The following is a 6,017-nucleotide window of genomic DNA, read 5'->3' as shown; positions in this document are numbered from 1 at the left end:
AGTTACTGGTTGATTGTTCTCTGCCTCCCTCTAACCCCATGTAACTTTATTTTTGGAGTGCCGACAGACATGTGAGCAGTGCTATGTACAATATGTATTGTAGCATTTTTAGTCTATGCTTTTAGTTTAGTTCAGAGACACTGCTTTTTGCCTAAAGAATGAGAAGTTACTATAAACTCGTCAATTTAAAAGTGAGTATCTTGACAACCCTGAGGCTGATGGACAGACAACCATGCCCTAAAATAGGGATGCAACAGAGAAGGTTGGTTCTGAAGCAACCTTGGATGTTGCAACCTACCACCAATGTTGACACACTTTTTGCTGGAAGCTAAGCACCACAAGGTTGCTTAAAAGAATAGAGGTTGAATCTTGGCCCCATTAAAGGCCACAGAAGTGTACTAGGGCAAGGATTTCACCCTGGGTGAGGATAAGAGCATTGGTTCTCTGGTTTTGGAAAGACAGGGTAGAGTGGTGTCTTGTTGCTTTTTTGGTTTTTTAACATTTTCTTTGGTTTTATGAGACACAAACTACACTTGAATGCTGAGGGAGCAATTTCCAGAATTCCCAATCAACTTATTTGTGTTATATACTTCCCTACTTTTGAAATTATGCATTAAGATTGCACCAGCTCCTACAGTCCTTACTCAGGCAAAACTCTTCCTGAAGATGCTGAGGAATTTTGTCGAAGGACTTCAGGATCTGGACCATGGTGCATCAGAGGAAATAAACTGGGCTTCTTCTTTCTGGAAGATTTGAGTAGATAAATAGTAAAAGTAGGAGCATCCAGTCTACCCAAAATGTAAGGCTGAGTATCACATGATCACAGTACATTCTGCAGTTTGGGTGGTGAACTGATGACTTTGAGAATCATTGATTGTCTGCCAGAAAATCTGTAATTTAGGAACCAGTTGAAAAGTGAATCAGCCACATAATAGCATTTTCTATTTGCTTAAATATAGTATAATTGGTAAAAGGTATCTAATCTGTGCCATCATATAGTAAATAACCCTCTGTCAGTTCACAGCATTCCTTTTGCTCATTTGCAAGACACATTCCATACAGAATAAAATAACCATACTAATATTTTTTTCTTTTTAGCATTAACAATTAGAACCTCATGTATGCATCTGCAGCAGCATAGTAAAAACTACTGGCCTACCTAGTATAATAGCAAATAACAAGGAGAGGTTTTAAATGATTTATTCTAATTTTATTGCTGCATGAATGTTCAAAAGCATCATTTTGTTCAACACATAGATACCAAGATGACAAGCACTTTAGAAATACACTTGATAGATAATTCTCTTTAAAGAGAATGGGAAGAATAATCTTGACATTTTATGAATAGCTGAATTGCTTTAAAGTGATAACGGAAAACAAATTCTGCTTTGCTTCACTGTGCAATCTAAAACTTGGTTGGGATTAATTGTACAAAAATAGCTTTCAGTGCACCTACAGTTACATCCATAAGGATGCTGGCAAATAAAATGAGTTAGAAAGCAATTTTAGCATGAATTTTCCTATTAAGTATGACACTTGCCATGCCAAGCTGTCGGCTAGTTTATAGCTTACTCTCAGCCCATAGTTTGAGTGCCTTTTGAAAGCAAGCTTTCCTTTAGTATATTAAAATCATATTAAACTCCCTTGAAATCCACTTCAAAATTGGAAGCTACAGTGTCTCTGAAGATCTGATACAAACGTCTGAATTATTTCAGTTTGATTTAATAAATCTACTTTTTGTGTGTGTGAAAAATAGATGCACTCTCCCATCAGTTTTGTTTTTTGTTTTTTTTTTCCCCCCCCACCTCATAAAGAGATGATTTGCTCTTAAGACCTCAGAAAAAGGATGTAGCCCCATTTGGAGGAAAACAGCACAGAAGCCATTCTTATTCTGTTTCAGTTCAGCCAGTTTCCTCCCCTCATGCCCTCCTCACCCATTTGCAAAATTCTTCAGCTATTATGGGAAAGCCTGAATTTCCACTAGTTCAAATTAAATTGTAAAGACTGAGGTTCCAAGATATCTATCTGGGATTAATTCTCCCCTGCATGGCTGTAGAGAGATGTGTGGTGCACGTGATGGCAAAGAACTCCCAATGGGAACACGTTACACATTTGTCTTTTCCCAGAATATATATGGATTATTATTTTTTAAGATTTCATCCCTCACTATAATAGTTAAGTAGGCAGTATAACAACCCTGGAGTTCAGTTGTCTCCCATAGGCTTGCATGTGGCAGTGCAGAGTGACACTGACACTTTCATAAGAGAAAAAAATTACATAAGGCCAAGAGTTCTAGTAAATGGGGATGATGGATGAGGGTGGCATTGTGCTTGCAGTCAAGAATTGTCCAGTTATTACATTATTTCAAGACCAAGAGATAAGTAAGGACATTTACTGCCACTAATCTGTGTGTGTCACTGTGACATGCAATCCAGACCAGTAAGGGGTTGTGTCAGCACAGCCATGGGTGTCTAGCTTGCCTCTGTAGCTCACAGCCTGCGTTCCAGCAGACAAAAATGCAGTATTCGGCGTGTCTGTGTGCTGTAGAGCCCTGGTTCAACACTCTGACCCCAGCAGCCTGTCTACAATATGACAGCCCCCTCTAGTCTCTCTCACCCAGTTACATTATGCAGGGGTGACCCCCAAACACACTCTGTCCTAAATTTCCCCAAAACCATCTGCCCTGAAGTGTCCAGCCCTCTCCTGGTATGCTCAAAGAAGTTGTTTGCTGTTCCCTTTAAAGAAACAGTATATCACAGCTTACTGCTGTGAACAAACACTCTATTTTAATCAAAGCACTGGGCTGGTTTATAGTAAAAGGAAAAAACAAGCTTATTAAAAAAAAGTCATAGGTTGTGATACCAAGGAGAAAGAATAATGGTTAGAAAGGGTTACAAACAAAAGTAGGAATTCACTTCTAAGACTAAAAACTTAATTAAAATCTTTGCCTAAGCAGTTTCCAGAGACTTCAGCCTTCTTGGTTGAAGGACCCATCTCTCTGTGCTCCCAAGAACTGGGGACTGGGACTCCTTCCCCCTCTGGCCTTGGGATGGTGTCAGGATCACAGCCACTTCTGCTGATTTCAATGGGAGCAAACTCTGCATGTGAATCGAAGATGGACATTCTCTCAAAACTGGTCTTCAGAATAGAGAAGAAGAGGGCGAGGGAGGGGGGTAGTTTCACCTTCTTCCCAAAACCTTTCTAACTATTAAGAAGGTTCAAACAACTTTTTACATATTTTGGAACTCTGGGTTTTTTTACACTGAAATTACTCAAAACTTAGTAAATGCCCACTTCTCTTCCAGCCCCCTGAACAACAGCTTAGTTAATGTGAAGACAAGATTGCAGAAATGTCAGTGGCTTGAGTGTATATTATTTTTCCAGCATATTATAGCTTTAAAAATAATTAACAAAGTTAAAAATCCGACAAATTTAGTGTTAATGCTGAACTTCTCAAACAATGCACTAACTTGCACTCATAACAATCACAGCCTTAACTCTGCTCAAGCAGAGTTGCAACCACGTGCTACTCTCAGAATACAACAGAAAATATTGTACCCTAAGTATCCTAAGGATGTGTATTTGCTCATTTGGATAACTGAAAAAGTGAGAAGTATATTAATAAAAGAGGTGTTATCTGCTGTCATTGACTGGATTTACTGTGCACATCTTCTTTATAAGTATTTAGTTTTGATGACTTTTCAGTGAATTCAAGCCCTTAAGTAGTAATAGGTGAGTACCTTTAATTTTGAAATGATTGTCACCATAATCTATTGTTTGCATAACTTAGCCACACATTTATAAACAAAAACTTTTGATAGCAAAAGGCTTTAAATATGACAGGTGTGATTAAAAATGTGCTTTTCTGCTATTTAGATTATTAAGGCAAGGGACTTTCTCAATTAAGGCTCTATAATGCTTCTGCCTTCCAGTTTTGTATCTCTTGGAAAAAGCAACACAGCAAATTTCTGCTTTGAAAATAGTTTCTGCTGTATCCACATGACAGAATGTAGGTTTGGTATTTTGGACTTGAGTTTGGAAGGTGAAATTGCAATTGAATGTATGGTGAACTGTTGTCACTGTCCTGTTTCTACTATTTCATTTCAAGCACTGTGCTAGCAAATGCTGATGATGACTATTTAATGTATTGGGATGATGATGATGATCAAGTCAGCAATTGAGATCTTGTCTCTACCAGGGCAGATTTAGGATTGTGATGGTAGTTTGAATGTGAGCCAATGCTTTGTTTGAGAAGTACAGTGCTAACTCTGACTTTCTCAGGTTTCTAATCTGTCTGAAGTTTTTTAATTCAAACCTCCTTGAAAATCAATGTACACCCCAGCAATGATATGCACCTGCAGCCTAAACTTCATCTTAATGTGTTTTGTGTGAAATATGTCTTTTTGTTTTAATAACACTAAATTCTGCTGGAGAGGAACCCTGGTTCAGGAAACTCTGGAAGGCTCACAAGAAGGATGGTGTAATTGAGCCGTCTTTGCGATGTCCACCTTGGTCCCCTGGCCTCAGATTCTTGTTCTAACCAGTCTCCAACCATGACTCTGTCCTTTTATACTGCAGCTCTTCTAAAATCTGAAAAAGGAGTATCGTTCCTGTTAACTTCTATGGGTCGTCAGGAAATGGACTCCCAACTGCAGAGATTAGGAGTTGCTTACAAAGAGGCCTCCCCTCCCATCAAACTCCTAATGACCATGGGCCTGGGGCTCTTCTCTCCAGCGTCTGCAGCAGCATTGGGGGTGGAAATACATCTGGCCTCTTCTCTCTTTTTGCCTTTTGCTGCACACCCACCGCTATGAAGGGATTCCAGGGGGTGAAGACTGTGTCTGGAAATATCTCCAGACCTAGAATAGGTTTAATTTAAAAAAAAACTCATACTATAAATTTCTCCCATGGGTGGATATTTTAACAGTGCTCTTTGTTTTTCTGTTTCACAGCAACTCTCTGTTTGTAGCTGCATAGCTGTAAAGGAAAACTCGAGCTGTCCAGCGAGACTTGTAGATGTTATATGAAACACAGCAGGAGGCCATAATGAGAGGCCAACTCATAGCTTCCCACTCAGATAGCTGAGAGAGGCTGCACGAGGGGTCAGCGGAACCATGTAGAATTTTATCCAAACTGTCTCCTCACTGTATTGAGGGGGGAAGGGTTTGAATTGCTTGAAGACAAAATGGGGTGCTGCAAGTCTTATAGGATCTATGGCAGGATGGGTGATTTTCTCCAGACTCTTCCTTTGGCCATTTCTCTCCTGGCAGCCCTACCCCTGCTGGAGACATGCTACTTTTTGGCAGCAACCTTGTGCTAGGATAGAACACCCTGCCTCAGCCTTCATGTCTCTGAAGGAGATGAGTTAATGCTATTTGAGAAGGCCTGAGTGTAGACCTGAATATCTGAGGCAATGTTCACTGCCTCAAGTAGGGGGCAAATGCAAAATCCTCCTCCTGCCCTGACCCCTAACACCATTTCAATCAGTAATCCTCACTTCTCCCTGTCTAAGGGCTCCCTGGGAAAGGAATATTGCCATAATGCCTTTCTTTTTTTCTTATGCATCCCCCTCCCACACAAGTCCCTCCAGCACTCAGTGCACAACAGAAAGGTAAAGCATTTACGGCTTTCTCAGTGGAGGTTCCCAGTTTCCTGATTACAAGACAGGGAAGTAATAGAAATCAAGACATCAAATAAACTCATACTGCATGGAAATCAATAAGGAAAGCATTAGCTTTTGAATGCTGACTTCAAGGACGTTTCAATAAATATTTTTTTCAGATAAAAATAGTCTGGCTTTAGCTTCTCTTTCTCCTATATTGTCAGGGCCCAGGAATTTCAGGTGAAGTTAGGGTGCTGTGCCACCCCTCCCTTGGTAAACTGGCATGAATAGGTTAACCATTAATTCACAAACACTCAGCAGCATGATTAAGGTACCTTTTGACTTTTGGTTTCTCATGGGAGCCTGAATACCCTGTGCTGTGCTGTCTGCAGTGACTCATGACGGTGAGAGCTTA

This window comes from Chelonia mydas, chromosome 1, assembly GCF_015237465.2.
Source record: "Chelonia mydas isolate rCheMyd1 chromosome 1, rCheMyd1.pri.v2, whole genome shotgun sequence".
Classification (NCBI taxonomy): domain Eukaryota; kingdom Metazoa; phylum Chordata; order Testudines; family Cheloniidae; genus Chelonia; species Chelonia mydas.
Note: the sequence above shows the minus strand (reverse complement) of the source record.